The sequence below is a fragment of the Eumetopias jubatus genome, unplaced genomic scaffold (assembly GCF_037043125.1).
Source record: "Eumetopias jubatus isolate StellerSeaLion01/CBP00866 unplaced genomic scaffold, mEumJub1_p1.0 scaffold_5, whole genome shotgun sequence".
Taxonomy (NCBI): Eukaryota; Metazoa; Chordata; class Mammalia; order Carnivora; family Otariidae; genus Eumetopias; species Eumetopias jubatus.
In genome coordinates this window covers 100,656,474-100,677,415 of record NW_028274811.1, presented here as the reverse complement: position 1 = coordinate 100,677,415, position 20,942 = coordinate 100,656,474, and the positions used below count along the sequence as shown (strand labels likewise).

The window sequence follows — 20,942 nt, the reverse complement described above, 5'->3', positions numbered from 1 at the left end:
ATATTTATTTCCTTCACTCTCTAATTCGTCTTATGATATTGGATCTCCTGGACTATATCTCTAATGTTATTATCTTTTCTCTCCTATTTTCAATTTTTGCATCTTTATGTTCTGATTTTCTGAGAGGTCTCTTCTCTTCCCTTCCCTTCTCTCCTCTTATGCTCACTTTGAGTTTAGTTTGCTCTTTTATTTTCTAGTTTCTTAAAGTGGAAAGTTAGGTTGCTGACTTAAGATCTTTCTTCTGTTTTAATATAGGTTTTTACAGTTATAAATTTCCTTCCTAGGAATACTTTAGCTTCATCCCATAAATTTTAGTATGTTGTGTTTTTGTTTTCATTCATTTTAATATATTTTCTCATTTTTCTTGTGATTTCTCTTAACCCATTTGTTATTTAGGACTTTATTGTGTGATTTCCACATATTTGTCAATTTCTCCAATGTCCTTCTGTTATTGATTTCTAATTACATTTCTGTGTGGTTGGAGAACACATTTTGTATGATATAAATCCTTATAAATATACTGAAACTTCTTTTATGGCCTAACACATGGTATATCCTGGAGAATGTTCCACCTGCCCTTAATAATTATATTTTTCTCTTGTTGAGTGGAGAGTTCTATAGATCTCAGCGAGGTCTAGCTGGTTTATAATGTTGTTCATCTCTGCTGTTTTTTTGTTGATATTTTGTCTTGTTATCATACCCATTACTGAAGGTTGGGTTTTGAAGTCTGCAGGTATTTTTGTTGAATTGTGTATTTCTCATTTTAATTATGTAAGTTTTGATTGTATTTATTTTGGGGTTTTGTTAGTTGAATGTGTTTATAATCATGTTTTCTTGATGGGTTGACTTTTTTATCATTATAAAATGTCTTTGTCTTTAGTAACAATTTTGTCTTAAGTTTTATTTGTTTGATATGAGTATCACTCTAACTTCTTTTGGTTACTCTTTGCATGGTATATCTTTTACTGTCCTTTTACTTTCCACCTATTTGTGTCTTTGATTCTAAAGTGTATCTCTTTTATCTCTTTATCTGTCAATCTCTGCCTTTTGATTGGAGTGTTTAATATGTTTATATTTAATGCAATCACTGCTAAGGTAGGATTTATGTCTGCAAGTTTGCTATTTATATCTCTATGTCTTTTGTCTTTTTCTTTCTCTATTCCTCCACTGCAGTTTTGCTTTGTGTTAAGTAGATATTTCCTAGTATACCATTTGAACTCCCTACGCTGCTGGTTTCCATAGCTACTGTGTTTGTTAAACTGTTGGTTTTTAAAGCTATTGCAGAACTAGGTAGAGAGTGTTGGGAATAAGCTAAGTTAGAATACCACAAACCTCATTGTCCTATGAGACCCAGATGTTTTCCCTGAATAAACACTCCTTGAATAGTTTTATGTCATTGGTTAATTTCCAAAGTTCAGAATAAGTTTATTTTGAGAATTTTTGCTAGTGTTCCATTGCTTTTTATGGGGGAGCAGATTATCAGGTATCCTTTTTTCACCATTACAGAAGTGCCTTTGGAGATTTCTTGAAGTCTATTTTCCATTCTTTCTTTTGGCCAAATTTATTCCCTGAGTACTATTTTTTTTTTTTTTTTTAATAAATGTCTGCTCTTGTTTCTTGGACACAATAGCCAGGATATTTTATCTCTCTGAGGAGAGTATTAAAAGTTAAAAATTTTTTTGCCCTACATTATCTCCATTTCTTCCAATTTGTTTTAATTTCTTCATTTTGTCCTCTCTTCTATGTTAGAACTCTCTTCAGACAACAATGGCAAATTTAGTAGCAAACATTTATTGAGCACCTACGACTATGTGGTCATCACTCTTCTAGTGGATTATACATATTATTTAATATGTATTACCTTATTTCATTCTTCTCACATTAAATATCACAGGTGACTATTGTCATTTCCTCACTTTTACAGATGAGAAGCTGAGGTATAAAGACGGTAAATAGCTTGCCTAAAGTTACAGAGTATAAAATTTCAGAGTTGGAATTCAATGTAGTCTGACTTCTACACCTTCTTTCTCAACTCATCCTTGGGTTATCTGCTTCTATGTACCAGTGGAATTGTGAACATTTTGATCATATGGGTGGGCTTTGTTGACTGTGTGGCTGTCACCTGTGGAGTAAATTGGATGCTTCTTGGCTTTTCTCATTGCTACTTTCTATTGCTAGATTTTACTTGTCTGCTAGTCAGTTATCACTAGTCCATTAGTTTTTTTTTTTTAAGATTTTATTTTATTTATTTGACACAGAGAGAGAGAACACAAGAGAGGGAACACAGCAGGGGGAGTGGGAGAGGGAGAAGCAGACTTCCTGTGGAGCAGGGAGCCCGATGTTGTAGTCCATTAGATTTTATCCTCCAATTTTTTTTTCTGTTTTTGTTCTCATTTTTTTTTCTTTTTGCATCTGTGAGTTTATGCCTCAGAGAGGTAAAAGTTTTACTATCATCTTAGTAGGGCTTTGGGAAGAACCAGAACTGAATGCATGCTTTTACTACACTGCCCTTTTAATATATATATATATATATATATATATACACATATATATATATATACACATATATATATTAATATATGTATATATATTTAAATCTGTTATGTGAAGTTCTTGGAGGTCTTCCTTCTGTTTATCTGCTGATTTAACATGAATACTAGATTTTTCCTATTCAGCTCTATAATTTTGTTTTGCATGTACATCCTCAGTGGAAGCTTTATCTATGGGGTTTCTGTGTGGTTTGGGCTGAGTTTTTCTCCATTTGGAAGTTTCTCATTTTCTCCTGCCAGGTGCTCCAGGATGTCTTTTTATGTTAATTTCATGCCTTAGGAACACAGGACTCTGCAAAGAGAGTGTAAAATAAAACCGAAACTCATGGGAAGATGGGTTTCCAGTTAAGAAGTTTTAGGGGAGTTTCCCCCCTCTCCTCATGCCTGAAATGTAGGACTACACCAGCCTCCTTGTTACCTTTCTGTGCCAGTGAGCATATAGAACACCATTTCACTAAAAATGCAGTCCTCCAAAGATCCTGGATTAAGGATGAGGGTCTCATTTCCAACTCTCTGCTTCTCATAGGTTCCAGGTCTTATGTAGTATGTGTGTAGCTATTAAAATTAAAGCCCCTAGGCTGAGACCAGACTAATCCCTTCCTCAATCACCAAACTAGGACAACATGATAATATCTCACTGAGTTTCCTTTCATCTTCATTTTTGACCCCTGGGGATTTCTCTTACTTTTATTTGAGTTCAAACATGTGTTTAGAAGGATACTTGTGATATTTAAATCAGAATATCTATATGTTTTATAGCAGAAAGTTTCATATTATCTGATCTAATATTGTTGCCTGAAGTCCTAAAATTAACTTTTCTTGCTGAATTATTTCATGTATACTCCATGAATGTTATCCTCACTTTGAAAGTATATGTAATTTTCCCCATGGCATCGCTGCTAAATCAAGTATTTTCCCCAGCTTTATCGGGATATAATTGACATATAACATTGGGTAAATTTAAGGTGCATATGTGTCAAATTGATACATTTATAAATTGCAAAATGATCACCAACCACTATAGTGTTAGCTAACACACCCATCACATCACATAATTACCATGTCTTTTGTCGTGAGAACATTTAAGATCTACTCTCTTGGCAACTTTCAAGTATGTAACACAGTATTATTAACTGTAATCACTATGCTGGATAGTAGATCCCCAGAACTTATTCATCTTATAACTCAAAGTTTATACTTTTTACCAACATCTCCCCATTGCCCTACCACCCAGGCTCTGGTAACCACCATTAGAGTCTCTGTTTCTATGAGCTTACCTTTTTTAGATTCCACTTATAAGTAATATATAATATATATTTTTTTCTGTGTGATTTATTACACTTAGCATAATAAGGTCCTTCCATGTTGTTGCAAAAGGCAGGGTTTCCTTCTTTCTCATGGGTGAATAATACTCCATTGTATGTGTACCACATCTTTTTTATCCATTCATCCATTGATAGATGTTTAGGTTGTTTCCATATCTTGCCTCTTGTGAATAATGCTGCATTGATCATGGGAGGGTAGATATCTCTTCAATTCTTTTGGATAAATACTCAGAATGAACTTGCTGGATCATGTGGTAGTTACATTTTCAATTTTTTTTGAGGAATCTTCATACTGTTTTCTGTAGTTGCTGCACCAATTTACATTTCCACCAACAGTGTTCAGAGTTTCCCTTTTTTCCACATCCTTGCCAACACTTGTTCTAGCTTGTTGTTTTGAGGCTATCCATTCTAACAGGTGTGAGATGATATTTCACTGTGGTTTTGATTTGTGTTTCTGTGATGATTAGTGATATTGAGTGCCTTTCATGTTAAAGAATATATTTTTAAAGTGGCCTAATGGAATTTGAGACCAGACCAGTAGAGGTAATAGTTTCTATTCTGTGAGGATAAGACCTAACTAGAACATGGCATTGTGTTCTAGATATTGCACTTTCCAGAGTAATAGACTTGTGGTGTGTTATGACAGGGACAGTTAGCATGGCAAAACATCCTCTTATAAGGATACTTGTGATTGCATTTAGAACCCACCTGGATAATCCAGGACAATCTCACTATCTCAAGATCCTTAATGTAATCATATCTGCAAAGTTCTATTTTGCCATATAAGATAATATTCACAGATTCCAGGGATTAGGGCAGGATATCTTTGGAGGTCTGTTATTCAGCCTACCACAGCAATCTTTGTGAACATCAAACTATCTTCTTTGCTCTAAGAACACTTTCTACAACATCTTGGGCAAGTGTCCTCCAGCCTCCCCTTGAGTAATGTCAGTGTGAGAGAACTAATATCATCAGCCATTAGATTGTACTAAATAACTTTTAACCCTTTCCTATTTTCAAGAATCCATGGTTTTGGAGTTTTGATTTTTACTCCTTTTGCAATCTCATTTATGTTTGCTTACTTTCCATTTGTGCAATCTATATTAAAAAAAAAAAAAGAGTGTGCTAAGTTCAGGTGAATTTACCCAATCCATGCCTGAACAGTTATTGAGGTTTCATAGTGACCTATAACATTTAAAATAAGGAAAGTATATTAATCAAAATTTTATGTTTGCAAGTGCTAAAAAAATAACTGACTAAAGCAGTGACAGGAATTTACTGGCTTATATACCAGAGAAATCCTGTAATAAATGTAGCTTCAGCGGGATCCAGGTACGCAGATGGTGTCTTGGTTGCTCAGAAGTTGGTCTCTCCATCTCTTAGTTCTGTTTTTTTTTTTTTAATTTATTTTATTTAGCAAGCTAATGCTAGGATGACAAGATGATTACCAACGACCTGGGCAACCTTTCTATCTTCTTAGATATCAGTGGAAAGAGCTCCATTAAAAAAAATAATTTCTAGAATTTTCATTCATTGGGCTGGCCCAACCTTGAATCAAACCAGCCCCAATGACACTGCAGGGATATAGAGTAAGGAGTCTCTCATGAAATATTTAAAAAGCCACTATCAGCAAAAAGGAAACACTTGTTGGTCAGGCTACAAAAACAGACGTACTGTAAAACATCACATGTAATATGCAAAACATTACATATGCTATATGTAATCATAGTTTCAGCTGTACGTTTTGCTGGAGGCTTATGGAATCAATCCCAGTGCTCTATAGCTGTGTGTCAGGCTCTGTGTACATTTGTGTTTGTTTATATTTTAGATAAAATTTACCAGATGGGAGAAATCCATTGGTGTTGCCTAGCTGGCCTGGTGGAAGTGATCAGAGGATGTGGGTAAATTCGTCTTTGAACAAATGAACTAAATATGCACTGTAAATGGTTTAATGCACAGCAGGAAAGTGGTGCCTAAGAGTTGGGGAAGAAAGCAATGCAGCAGAGCAGCAAGCCTCCTGCAGTCACTCCTATGGTCAGGTCTGAGAGGTGGCGATAGCCAGGAGGCTAGCAGAGTGCTTTGTAGCACAGAGCTTGTCTAAGTGTGCAATATGTTACCTACAGCTGGGTCTGGCATAATCATCCCTGAGTAATGGGAGGTGTGAGGAGGGGGTTCAAGTGCTGAATAAATAAATTACTTAATTACATATTATCAGAGAGAAGAACAGATGGTCAGCTTAGCCCATCTCCTGATGCCTTTGGCTTCAGAATGGAGAGTAGATCTCATGAGACTGGAGCAGGTTAGGCTCTTGATTCTGTTTATTTGCCAGTCCTACTAGAGGTTCATGGTGTTCAGGAATAAACAGGCCCTGTTTCCCCAAAGCTGAAGGGCACTGGGTGCTCCAGTGTCCTCTCTAAACTAAAGTTGGGCAGGCCGAAGCTAGTCAGCGTTTTCCACTTTGTTCACTTTGGCACCAGATGGAGGTGTAAATGCATTTCATTTCCTATAAAATGGTTGAAAAGTGATTTTCAATTGAGGATCTAATAAAATGCGAAGGGGGTCGTTGAGCATTTACTGAATGTGCTCAGGAGTACCTCCTTTCACTTCAGACCATTCGCTTGTTTTCCTTGGCTTTTGATGTCCCCGTAGAAAATCCACTTTTTTCTGTGTACTGATTGCTCCAGTGTCAGAGGGAAGTGTAGCTGAGGTTGTATTCTGGAAGTGTCACATTTGTTTTCAAATGCCTCAGTTTGGCATGGAAGGGTCTTCAGAGCAGGGGTTCCCAAATGCTGGTTTGGGGATTGTTGCCAGGTTGGCTGCATCAAAATCACCTATGTTGTTTATTGAAGCTATTTGCTCTTTAGCTCCAAGCATAGAGATTCTGATTCATTAGGTCTTGGACAGGATCTGAGAATCAGTTTCTAACTAGCTCTCCAAATGATTATGAATTAAGTTTGGAGATCAGTGTATCAGTTGGGTAGAAGGAAACAGTAAACTCAAAGGGGTTATTAACAAAATTTTAATAATGGCTTATTTACAAATGTGTGGGCAAGTTTAAGAGGAACTTTTAAGGGATAGCGAGGCATCCACAGCTAGCAGTCATGGGAAATAGGTGCAAGAGGAGGAAGTAGTTATCAGAACCTGGTGAGACTTGTAGGTGTAAGAGAGGACCTCTGGACGGGAACAGTGGACAGCCGTTGTCAGTCCGTGATCCAGCAGGGAGAATAAAACCTCTCTCTCCTTTTGCCCCTTGATCTCTTCCTTGTGCTTTTGGACAAACCAGAAGGACCAGGGAGTCTAGGCAATATGGTCTATAAAAGTTGGACTCCTGAGACACCAAACAAGATGGAGAAGGCTGGAGAGTGGACCTGGAGGGGCAAATAAAGAGTATCTAGCACATGCTGGTACAGATGACATTTTCTAGTTACACATTTGTGTCAATATGTGAATGGCAAATATGAAGATATGTTTTGTTTTGCAGGCATGCTTTTTCTCTTTGTATAAAATTGCCTCCTCCACAGTTCCATCATGGAGACTGGAAACTCTTAAAGAACAGAGGTGACATCTTTAGATTTATCTTCCTGTACTTTGCCCATGGTTCAGCCAGTTCATATTCCTTCTCTGGAAAGGGTTGCAAGGAGAATCTTTTGGAAGATCATAACTGTCTACCTGGTTGTCAACTTTACATTTAGTAATATAGTTTAAGGATGCTCTATTTTCTATTGTTAAGTAATTATGTATCTATCATTCCATATTCTTGAAGTTACTTATACTTTATAGGAAGCTGTTTATATTTGTAACCAACAAGATCTTCATGCTGAGTATATCTCTTTAAAGAAACCACATTGTATACTTCCTAAAAGACTGAATTCAGTTGCATTGCTTTCTTTTGGTTTTATGTCAAACATTTATTTCACTGTATTTGAAGCATACATTTAATGCTCATTTGTAATTATAACTCCACATCAGAAGGACTGGATTAATTTTGATTTTAGTATGTTGCCTATGAAGATTTGAGCACATTTTAAAATATAGCAGTAAAAGAAACTTTATAGAAACTGTTCATGGAATCTCTGGAGATTTTTTCTGTAGCTTCTGTTTTAAGACTCCAGCCCCTTCCCCCAGTGGAGAAGTTTTGGCATTTAGAGTCCCCCTTCATGATAGGAACTAACAGCTCAAAAACGAAGATTTGCATTACAGAGATTCATTAGACCACCTGGGCATGGTAAAGAGGACAGTCCTGGTCTCCCACCAAGGGAGTAATGTGCATACCAATTGCCAGCATCTTTTAGTACCTACTGCATCCTAAGCACATTACATGCCATATTAGTCCTTCCAGTTGCTCAGGCAGAAAGCTTGGAGTAAACTTTGAGTCCTTTCCTCCCACATATCTACATAAATCTGTCAAAAACTCTGGAAGTCACTACTTTCAAAATATGTCCAGAATCTGGCCACTTCTCACCACCTGCAGTGCAGGGCATTGGTTCAAGTCACCATCATCTCTCCCCTGGATTAGTGTAGTCACCTCCTAAATGCTTTGCCTGCTCTCCCTTCTCCCTTCCATCTTTTTTTTTTTTTTTAATAGAGCTAGCAGAGAAAGCCCTGTAAAAGATCAGATCATGTAGCTCCTCTATTTATAACCCTCCAGTGGCTTCCATCTTGCTCAGAAGAAAAGCCAAAGCCATTACCAAAGCTTTAGAAGGCTGAATCATTTCTTCTCCTCAGCTCTCTCTCTGACCTCATCTCCTTTCACTCTCCCCTTCTCTCATTATATTCCAGCGACAGCATGCTCCTGCTTCCCAGCATTTACATATGCCGTTGCTTCTGCCTACTATGTTCTTGCTCCAGTTTTTTGCCTGGCTTATGCTCTCATTTCATTCAGGTCTCTTAAAACATGACCCTCTAAGAGAAGCCTTCACCGAACACCATATATATATATATATATATATATATATATATATATATATATATATATATGGCCCACCATCACTCTCTTCACTGCTTTATTTTTCCTCTTCGCACATATCACCACCTGACATATTTACATGTTTGTTTCATCCCCATGAGAATGAAAGCTTTTAAGGGCCAAGATCATGGAGTTCACTGCTGTATCTCTGACCTCTATTTTAGTACACAGCACATAGATGGTGCTCATCAAATATTGATAAATAAATGAGTGGATTTATGAGTAAATCAGTTATTCTTAAGAAGTGTATGATCCAGCATTTAGCAAAAATAACTCATAAAATTTTCATTTTAAGTAATATTGTATTGAGTACTCATCTGATAAGCATTTTATCAGCCTTATTGCCAATGGAAGGATGTTTTGGTTTACTGCAAAGGAGGGAAATATGCATATCACACATACACACACACACACATATATACACACACATATATACATGAATGTGAATATATATATGAGTGTGTATGCTCGTATGTGTATGAGTGTATGAGTGTGTAGAAGAATGTGTGTGTGTGTGTGTGTATGTGTATGTACGAGTATGAGTGTGTTTGTATATAAAATTTTTTTGGCCCAGGAAGGAGATGGCTTAATACTCAATATCTCACTGGAAAATCTCCATCTTCTGCCTAGGAGATGACGCCAGAGGCAGACATGGAAAAAGGAGACAGCGAGGTCCTGCACATGAATGAAGAGACCTGACTGTGGAGCATTAGAGAAATTTACTAAAGGATTGGACAGTATTCCTCAGGGTCTTTGTGAAGCTTTGAACTTCCTAACTGCCAGTGCAATGTGGTATCACAAAGATAATAGCCTTTATCAGAAGTTCAGTTTTCTATTCCTACCTTGGAAAGCAGTAGCTTAATAAACCTGAGTGGTCAACATTTGTGGTACTCCTCAAATGTTGGGTACTTCCAGGACCCTTTGAAATATATGTTTTTTGAATTTAGTTTTGCTGGAAAAATCTGCATCCAATTTGAATGAAATTGAATATGTTTCAGGGCTCAAGCAGCATGTCTTCCATCTGAAGCAAAATGGAGATGAATTTCAATTAGATGTTTCCATTATAATCTGTCTCCACCTGTAGTTTTCATCAAAAATTGCTAGGAAGTGTGGTATAATGTATGATCAGGATTTGCCCACTGGCAGCAGTGTCCCATTATCTTAGTAAAAAAGCACAAAATAATTAGTCTGATGCATATAGATAGCAGCTTCTTACAGCGAGTGACTTTAATTGTGGTGAGTAATATATATGGAGTTTGAAGTATTATATATTTCCCTCCCAAGAAGACACCAATTACTAATTCAGTTGACAAAGTAACAATGTTTCAGAAGATTTAATGCGAACTGAACATCGTAGTCAATAGCCACTGTAAAATGTCCACTTTATGGCCTTATTTTTGCCTGAGCTTAATTTATGGTAATTTGGTAGTTGCATATAGCCTGGAAGTATGCTGTTGGCTTGAGTTAGTACTTAGGTATTGCATAAATCATAGCTGAATGTGTTGGCTTCATCTAATGTTCTTCTTTCTCCTACAATTGGAATCCTTCTTATCTTGTCATTTCTCTCTCCTCATTCCTACCTGCAAATTCGTGGGGCTTTGAGAGCTCAGTATTTAGGAGACCACTTCTTCATAGCGTGGCATCTTCCAAATGCCAGATAGAGTGTTTCTGGTCTTCACAGGGAGGGAATTTAGCAAATTTTTTTTGTGGGATAGAATATTTGTACCATCTCACCTAAGTGCTTTAAAGGAAGATATAATTCTCTCACCCTCCTATTTGCCTCTAAACTCTATGCTAATATAAAAGGTGAGGTTTAAAAGTATTATATTACCTGAACTAGTTTTTTTTTTCAGGGAAGGATTATATTAGTTTTATTTTATTTTGTTTTTTAATCTGAAACATAGGATGAATAAGCCAGCATGCTCTAGGCCCACAGGTAATCTACCTGGGGCCCTAAGCAATATGAGTCATCTAAGTATATGGGAGTTTAGGTGACTGGTCTTCAAAGAAATACATTGGATGCTGCAGAATTAATGAGACAATTGCCTATCTTCTCCTGTTCTTTTATACTTGTTTACAAAGATATTTGAATTTTTAGTTGTGACTAGTCATTTTCAAAAGTGATTAAAAATTTTAAGTAAATGGGGCACCTGGGTGGCTCAGTCAGTTAAGCATCTGCCTTCGGCTCAGGACATGATCCCAGGATCCTGGGATCGAGCCCCGCATCGGGCTCCCTGCTCCGCGGGAAGCCTGCTTCTCCCTCTCCCACTCCCCCTGCTTGTGTTCCCTCTCTCGCTGTGTCTTTCTCTGTCAAATAAATAAATAAAATCTTTAAAAAAAATTTTTAAGTAAATAAATGTCACACGTATAATTGTGAACAATCTTACCCGAAATGTTGTGGGAAACCATGTTTGAAAATGTGGATTCTTTCAAATCCATAAAATGATAATATAAATATTGCCATCTATTCCTAGGTTGGATAACAATATTCTTCTAATTTAGTCATGCAACTTTCTTCCTTTGCTTATCTTATAATCATAATAGTTAGCATCTGTCTATAAATTGCACAGAACTTTTATATGCATTACCACTTTTAACTCACATATCAGTCCCATGTTGTAAATATTATTATCCACAATTTAAATGAAGAAACAAGTAATTTTAAAATGGTATATTTTCTAATTATAAAATGACAAATGTTTATTGTAGGAAATCTCTGAAGTATCAAAAGTATACAGTTGTTGATTAACATAACAATAAAAAATTAAAAAAAAGTATACAGTTGTTGTTAGTAAGACTGACCAAACAAAAATATAGAAAAGATACCAATTACCAATATCAAGAATAAAATAAGTGGGTATCACAGATGAACATAGGGGAAAGGAAGGAAAAATAAAATAAGATGAAAACAGAGAAGGAGGCAAATCATAAGAGACTTAACTATAAGAAACAAACTGAGGGTAGCTGGAGGGGAGGTGGGTAGGGAGATAGGGTAATTGGGTGATGGGCATTAAGGAGGGCATGTGAAGTAATGAGCACTGGGTGTTGTAAGCAACTGATGAATCGCTAAATTCTACCTCTGAAACTAAAAAAAAAAAGTGGGTATCACTACAGACTCCACAAACATTAAAAGGACATTAAAGAAATCCTACACACAACTCTATGCACGCCGAATTCAATATTCAAAAATAGGTAAGATGTACTAATTCCTTAAAAAATACAAATTACCAAACTCATTGAAGATGAAATAGGTAACTTGAATAGTCCTATCACTATTAAGAAGCTGAATACGTAGTTAAAAATCTGTAAAAGGAATCTATGGCCCAGGTGGTTTCATTGGTGAATTCTAGTAAACATGTAAAGAATAATTAACATAAATTTTATACAGTTTCTTTTTCCTTTGCCAAAAGTATAAATACATAGCTCAATCGACTGGAAGAGAGTCCAGAAATAGATCAACCCAAGTTGAGTTATGTTCCCCCCTCCTTGAGGGAAGAATATGCAAATAAATCATTTGAAATTCTTCTGTGTGGAAGATTTAGCTCTTCTCCCTATTTATTAATTAATTAATTTATTTTGATCAGTATGGGCCCATGGATATTTATTTTATGGGTTATAATCCAATACTATTTTATTTTGTTGCTCAAATTCTTCCAAGTTGGAACATTGGGATCTCTTTCAGTTGGCTCCTGTTTCACTTTCATGTGCCCTGATGGTGTTTTTTGTTTTTGAAAGTATTTCCTTAATTCCTGGCACTACAAGATACTCCTGGCATATCTTGTGTATTTCCTGTTAGGCACCTCTTCTATATTTTCTATTCCCGTCCTAGAATGCCCCTTTCCCCCATTCTCCAAGAAGACCTGGTTCTTTTTCTTGGATAATAGTGTTAGAAACCAAGACCTGGGCATTAGGTTTGTTCACTGCTACTGAGATGTCACTGACTCTAGGCCCTCTAGGTTGATGGATCAAGGAAATATATGTGTGTATCCTGTGTCTATACATGTGTCTGTAAATATTTCAGCATGTGATCATTTTAATTTATATTAAGCTAAACATGAGTTAATAATGATGTCTTCAACTCTAATTCCATTACCATATGGATCATTCTAGCTCCGTCTCTTGCTTATCTGTAAACTCCCACGCCAATAATGAGACTCTGGCTCCCATCATTCACCATTTATATACTTAATTGTTTAATTCCAGTATACATGTATAGCTGAGTTAGATTTCTTAATCTTGTATGGGAAAAACTTTATCAACTAGAACATAGTGTTTACACTTAATCTTAACCAAAATAATGAGAAGTGATTGAGCATAGCATTTCAATAGAGTTTCTTTTACATTTAATTTTATAAACTCCACCAATTTCCAAAGTTACTTGGGTCAGCATCACCTCTTCCAGTGAGGTTTTTTTATACATCCATAATACAGTCACATTCTGTATTCCATCCTGGGATCCCATGTCATCCTAAGTAATTTTTAAAATTTTGCATACATTAAGGTCCCTTGTAAATTTTTATAAATTGAATAGCTTTGACAGATGCGTAGTGTCATATGTCAGGAATTATGTATCATACAGCATAGTTACACCCCTCCCTAAAAATCCCCCATGCTTCAACTTCTCCCTTCTGAACCCCTGGCAACCCCTGATCTTTTTACTGTGTCTATAGTTTTGTCTTGCCCAGAATGCCATATAATTGTAATCAGATAGTATGTAGTCCTTTTGGACTGGCTTCTTTCACTTAAAGATATGCATTTATGATTCATCCATATCTTTTCATGACTCGATAGCCCATTCCTTTTTGCTCCTAAATAATATTCCATTATATAATTGCCATTTGATTTTTACAAAGGCACCTGAGCAATTCAATGGAAAAAGTATAGTCATTTTGACAGTGTTGGCACTATTTGAGCCCATTTACAAAACATGACACTCAATCTTATCCTTACACCTTATATAAAAATCAACTCAAAATGAATTGCAAATCTAATTTTAAAATTATAAAACTTTTAGAGGAAAATATTCATGACCTGGGGTTAAGCCAGAGTATTTTTAGATGGAATTCCAAGAGCAAGATCCATAAAAGAAGTTGATAAATTGGAATTCATCAAAATTGAATACCTTTGCCCTGCAACAGACTATTAAGGGAATAAAAAGACAAACTGCAGACTGGGAGAAAACATTTGCAAACCACATGTCCAACAAAGGACTTGTATCCAAAAAAATATAAAAACTCTCAAAACTCCCTAGTGAAGAAACAAGCGAACAAATTTAAAAATTGGGAAATATTTAGGTACTTCACAAAGAATATATACAAATGGCACATGAAAAGATGTTCAACACCATTAACCAGCAGGGAAATGAAAATATGTGGTCTGGCTCCTTAATACTTCTCTGAGTTCCTCTCCCATGTTTTCCTGCCTCACTTGCTCCACATCAAGCCACACACATATCTTTGCTGTTTCTAGAATGTCCCAGATACAGTCCTGACCTCTACCTGAAATGCACTTCCCCCCAAATATTCACAATGCTAGCTCTCTCAACTTTTTTAAACTTTGCTAAATGTCACCACCCTAATGAGGTTTACTATCTCCATCGTGTCTAAATTGCAATTCCCTGTCCCTGCACTCTGAACTCCTTTCTATTTTACTTTTTCATAGCATTTGTCATCTTCCAACAGATCATATAATGTACTGATTATATTTATTATTTATTGATTACCTTTATCTACTAACATCTAAATTTTATGGAGACAGGGATTCCAGTGGCTTGCATACAGTAGATTAACAATAAATATGTATTGCTTTTATTAAAGAAATAAAGTTGTTGCCCACCATTTGATGGAATTTTGATACTGTGATTTGAATATCAAACATCATTTTTATGTGCTTTATTTTTTTATTATCTTATGTTAATCACCATACATTACATTGTTAGTTTTTGATGTAGTGTTTCATGCCATGATTCATAGTCTGCGTACAACACCCAGTGCTCCAGGCAGTACATGCCCTCTTTAATACCCATCACCAGGATAACCCATTCCCTCACCCCCTCCCCTCTAGAACCCTCAGTTTGTTACTCAGAGTCCATAGTCCTCTCATGGTTTGTCTCCCCCTCCGATTTCCTTATTAATTGAGAGGTTAGTTATAGGGTATATAACTATATATGTATATATATGTATAATACTATTACATTTTCCTGCATCTGCATTAGAATGACATGATGATTTCACAGAGAATCCCTAGTTCTAAGACTTACGACTGAGTGCTTTCTCAATGTTGCTTTGTCTCTCTATCTTTCTGTATCTTTCTCTTTTTTTTGGTTTCCTTTTTTTGCTTTCTATATCTTTCTGTCTTTCCTTCTTTCTTGTTATTTTTTTCATGGGAATTTATAATTTGGGTAGATTGGTGATATTCTTTTATTCTTTTTCCTCAAGTATGAAGTAATGCTTTTTTAAAAGCTCAGGAGTTTATGGTAGTGTTATTAAATACATTTATAAAAATAGTTTATTTTTTTGTAGGAAGGCATGATGTTGCAACTCTGTCATTTGCCTTTTTATTCACTTAAAATATGGAATTGGTACCAAGGAACCCAAGTAGAACCTGTCACAAGTAAACAAGTAGATATTCACTTTCACTGAACAAACTAGGTATGCTCATGGAAGCAGTAGATTGACTAGTTCCATTTTTACCTTTTTTTAAAAAGATTTTATTTATTTATTTGACAGAGAGAGACAGCAAGAGAGGGAACACAAGCAGCAGGCAGAGGGAGAGGGAGAAGCAGGCTTCCCACTGAGCAGGGAGCTGGATACCCAGGACCCTAGGATCATGACCTGAGCCGAAGGAAGACGCTTAGAGACTGAGCCACCCAGGCGCTCCGCATTTTTACCTTTTGTTTATGTTCACTATGTCCACAGTCAAGCTTTTTGGATATACCTTCAATGAGAAGAAAGATCAAAGTTTTTGGTTTCGCAAAGTGTTGCTCAAAACACGTATTATGGATGTCTCAGCTCTTCGTTCAGTTCTTAGCTCAAACTCATGCCTGAAAGAACTGATGTTATTATTTCTCCTGTATAAAATGAAACAAATGGCATAGGTTTAAAAAACCTATACAGGCAGTCTTTATATTAAGAGCTGTCTCAGTTTAAATGGTTATCTGTTCTTTGACAAATTGGTCCAGAAAGCAGTAGAATGAGCACTAGCTTTGGAACCAGAAAGTGCTGGGATTCAAGAAGTGAAAAAAGCAAATTCCCTGGCTTCCTAGTGAGTACAGCCTAGTGGAGGGAGATGGGTATTTAATAAAATAATCAATCTCAGTGACATGTAACTACAAACTAGAAGAGCTTCAAAACTAGAGTAAAAGGAACTGTAGTGAGGATTAGAGAGTGGTGGACCTGTCTGAGAAGCACAAGGCATGTAACCCTAGATGTTTGAGTTGTATGTGAAAGCTGCAGGTTTAGTAGGTGAAGTGAGATGTGGTTGGGAAGAATTTCCAGTCTGAGACAACAGTTTTAAAAAATTCCCCAAGGCAGAAAGGACCATGGCATGTTGGCAGAACAGAATAAAGACCACTAGGACTAAAGTATGGAGAATGGGGTAGGGTGGAGGAACACTGTTCTTAGATAAGAGCTAGGCAAAGGCTAGATCAGGCATCACCTTAAGGTGCCAATAGGAATCTTGACCTATACTAAATAGTTTCTAACAGCTTTGGGAAATCATAAAAAGGTTTTATACAAAACTCAGGTGTTTAGAATTCAGTTTCAGAATGTCACTTCATATGCCCAAATGTGGAAAATCAACTGGGGTAAAGGGAACTGAACTGGAAATAGGTTAGTTAGGAGGCCTATTTAGTATTAGTAATAATCAGGTGAGTGATAGTTTGGATTAAAGCGGTTTCCACTAGATCAGTCAGGAGGCTACTATAGTAATCTAGGCAGGAGATGAGGGTGATTTGGACTAGAGTGGTTGTGCAGGAGTTGGAGAGGGACAAATACATTCTCCATAGCTGTCTTGTTTCTTTAATGTCATATGGACCAGTATAGGTCATCCATGTAATTGATGCAATGGATTAACTGCCTAATGTCAGTTGATAGGACACTTGCAGGTGTGGCTATGGTTTAATGGATCTGTCTGGGTGCAGTTTTTTGTTTTTTTTTTTTTTAAGGACTGAGATTTCCATCAGGATCTTCCTACAGTTTTAAGAAAGATGGCGTGATGCTGTTGGGAATAACAGTACAGATAATCTGTCAAAGCTCTAAGAAAACACCAGAAGAGGAGGGTCCCTTGATTCAGGAACTGCTGCAATGGCTGGCAGCTAACACAGGAGCAGAAGGTAGGGAGGTGACAGACACGCAAGGCAGATGTTCTACTGAGCTCCTCCATCTGTATGGGGCTTTTTGGTTCTACTGCTCTTTCCCAGCTATGCAGGAAGCAAGTGCCAATGATGCATCTTCATTAGGATGAACAGGGCTTTGGATAGAGGAAAAGCAATTGTCATTTGCTGAAAGCCCAGGGTCAATGAGAACCCAAATATGGTACTGATAGCATTGGGGGAAAGTGACAGGACCATCATCTATTCAGCAAGTGTCTTCTTTTGAAAGAGGACTTATTGACAATATGAAGGGAACTATCTATCCCAACCTGCATCAACAATACAGGGTTGAAATGTGTCAGGAATAGCTATGTTTTGATTACTCACTCTGCCAGACTCTCTATGATCTGCTTCCATTCCTTTCCCCTTATTTCTTAGATTTCATTCCCCCCCACCAATCTCCCCACTGACCACTGTGTACCAGCCACAATGACTTCCTCATTATTCCTTGAAGATCCCAAGAAGTTGCCATCTCTCTGGAATTTGTACTTCCTATTCTTTGCCTAGAATTCTCTGCATGTCTGCGCATGGCTTGTTCTGTCACTTTAATAGGTTTCCACTCATATTAATCTCCAAAGAGAGGTCTGGCCTGACCACCCTATCCCCAATAGTACCTTTTGTCACTCTCTAGCCTTCCACACTGCTTTTGTTTCTCTACAAAGTTCTCTGCACTGCCTAACTGTAAAGTGTACATATTTGCTTATCACACCGATTAGAATGGAAGCTCAGTGATGTGGAGATTTTGACAGTCTTCTTCACTGTGCTATCCTGAGTGTATAGTACGGTATCTGCACAGACTAGGCCCTCAAGAAGTACTGGGAGGAATCACCAAATGGCTCTTATTTAGTATCCACGGCACAATCTGAGAAGTAGGTATTATTGTTACCTCATTTGACAGGGGAGGAAACAAGATTAAGCATTGTATATAAAATAAAAAAGATACTGATTTCAAAATATGATCTTTTTACTTAAACCATTTTGTCCCATTTTAATCTTTGATTTTCCCTGAATCATATATGCTGAAGAGAAAGATCAGAAAATGCTACTTACCTTTGTTAACAAACTGTCCTTTTGCCAGGCCAGAGAGTATAATACAAAGAGAGAGTGATGGTGTGGATAGCATCTAGTGATATTGAAAGTGGGAACAGATAGAAAAATTGTTATGGGCTAAATATTTGTGTCCTGCCAAAATTCCTATGTTGAAACCCTAACCCTGATATGACAGTAGTAGGAGGTAGGACCTTTGGGAGGTACTTAGGTTTAGATGAGGTCAGGAGGGTAGAGTCCTTATATGAGATTAAGAGCTCTTATAAGAAGAGACCAAACCGAGTGACCTCTCTCTCACCCTCTCTCTCTCTCTCTCCAATGTGAAGAAACAGCAAGAAGGCAGCAATCTGCAAGAGGGCTTTCACCAGGAACCAAATCTGCCTATACCATGATTTTGGATTTTTCCAGCCTCCAGAATGTGAGAAATAATGTTTGTCGTTGAAGCCACCGAGTCTATTGTATTCTGTTGTAGCAACCCAACTTAAGCCAAGAATGTTCTCTGAGCATTTATGCTCAAGGTTGCCTCTTTTGCGGGTTTCACAAGAGAATTTATATATATATGTCTCAAAGAAGAGGCTTGGCATGATGCTTCTGAGGAGCACATGATGACCTTTCTGAACAAAGGACAAATGAGAGAAACTGAAGACAAATATCCAGGAGAGTCTCAACCTCTAGCCAGGGTCCTCTAGGAAGGAAAATTGTAACATCTCAGTCTCCTGAAGATGAAGCTCTGAAACACCATTTCCTTATTTAGCATTCTGTGTGGACAGAGGCAGAGAGTGGCAGCCCTGATGAGATTTAATGATGTGAGGCTATATTTGTATAAATAACTGTGGGAAATCCCAAAGTTTACAAGTGGTAACGACCACAGACTCCAGCTCCCTAAAGCCAGGTGTGCAGATGTCCTGATATCTTTTTGCACATGTCCTGATCTACCTCAGGTTGAATGCTTTTGGTGAGTGCCATTATATTAAATTTCCTTCCTATTTCTCAATTCTGGGTTAGTTTGTATGGAAAACCAGACACTTTCCTCACAGAAAGAACTAAGCTGCTGAACTTCTTTGTGAACTTTTATTATGAGTATGTCCGTGAGTGGTTATTTTTTGTGTTACCAGTTGTCGAAATGTGTCTTGTTTTTGTTAACAAGCACATTACTCAATTATATGCATTTTCAATGATTTTGCCAACATAAAAAATTAGAACTGAGGACGTAATAAGCAATATGGCAAAAGCAAACTCAGGACATAGTAGTAAGACTTGGATAAACTTGAATGCTGGGTTATTCTGGATAATTAAATTCAAAAAATTTCTTGGTTAGCTGAGAGTTAGGCAACTTTTTTTTTTTTCCCGCAACTCTGGAAATCTTGAATAATGTTTGAGTTCACTCCCCTGTTATTAAAAACAGTATATTAAACCAAATGAGAGCCACTTTTAATTAAAAATCTAATAGTGCACTAGGTAAACCTTTCCAATTTATCAATTTTCATTGATTATTGTAGATAGAAGACTGGCCTAAACATTGGTTGATTACAAACCATATCTAGAATTCTTAAAAGTCACCTTTATAAATAGGGTTTTTCAAAGGCACAAGGATGTTACAGATGCTCCTTAACAAGTAAGGTGCCAGATTAAAATAGCCTATTTAAAGGAGAGGACTCTTTCAGTCAAATGGGAAAACCCTAGTGAGTGGAAAGTTTGGTAGTTTGAATTTCAAAACTCCACTGTATTTTTATATTTTCTTCATGAAAGATTTATATTTCTCAGTTCCCTTCCTTTCTTTTTAAATATCAATTTAATATCTCCACAATCTTATAATACCTTGATTTTAGTGCTGTTCCCAAACTTCTAAAAGTATACTGGACCCTCAACTTTAATTGTAGTTGTTACATTGGCTCATTTGATTTAAGCAACTTTAAAATGTAATTGAAGAAGATAGCAGGAGGGGAAGAATGAAGGGGGGGAAATCGGAGGGGAAGACAAACCATGAGAGACGATGGACTCTGAGAAACAAACGGAGGGTTCTAGAGGGGAGGGGGTGGGGGGATGGGTTAGCCTGGTGATGGGTATTAAAGAGGGCACGTTCTGCGTGGAGCACTGGGTGTTATACAGAAACAATGAATCATGGAACACTACATCAAAAACTAATGATGTAATGTATGGTGCTTAACATAACAATAAAAAATTAAAAAATAAAAATGTAATTGAGGTTTCTTCCCCCCTTTTTGAATGTGATAAAGAAAATAAAAATGATTGGTTTAGGAGAGGAAAAACAAGTGAAATATCCAAAAAAAACCCCCTAAATATACAATTTATACAATTTATTATTGTGATCTTAATGTGTATTACCATACTATTTTTATTTAACAAATATTTATGTAGAGCTCACTATATTCCAGGCACTATTCTAAGGGCTACATAGATATTAAGTCTCTTCATTAATTCTTGTAACACCCCTATGAAGCAGTTACTGTTATTCCTCTTTTACCCATCAGGAAATGAGACACAGAGAAGTTATATAACTTTCCCAAGGTCACAGTACTATTAAATGAAAGAATTGTGATTTGAAACCCCCAGATTATGTGCTTTCAACTATTATACTATGCTGTCAGTCTTGGTTGAATGAAAGAAGCGTTCAAAATGTCAACTTCCAGGACCCATCACTGTTTGGGGCTATTAATATCTAG

At 36.7% G+C, this 20,942-nt stretch overlaps 2 long non-coding RNA genes across 2 annotated transcripts in view; both read left to right on the top strand.

Annotated features, from left to right (window-relative positions):
• Nucleotides 1-10,563, top strand: part of LOC148164387 (uncharacterized) — a 49,592-nt gene extending 39,029 nt beyond the window's left edge. The window contains exon 3 of the long non-coding RNA XR_015768258.1: nt 9,471-10,563. This is a non-coding gene — a long non-coding RNA (uncharacterized LOC148164387). The remainder of the gene's footprint in view (nt 1-9,470) is intronic.
• A 4,680-nt stretch (nt 10,564-15,243) lies between these two features.
• On the top strand, nt 15,244-20,195 carry LOC114211940 (uncharacterized). Its single transcript, XR_003609864.2, has 3 exons — nt 15,244-16,103; nt 17,005-17,172; nt 18,585-20,195. It is a non-coding gene; the product is annotated as an uncharacterized LOC114211940 (long non-coding RNA).
• Nucleotides 20,196-20,942: the final 747 nt, after the last annotated feature.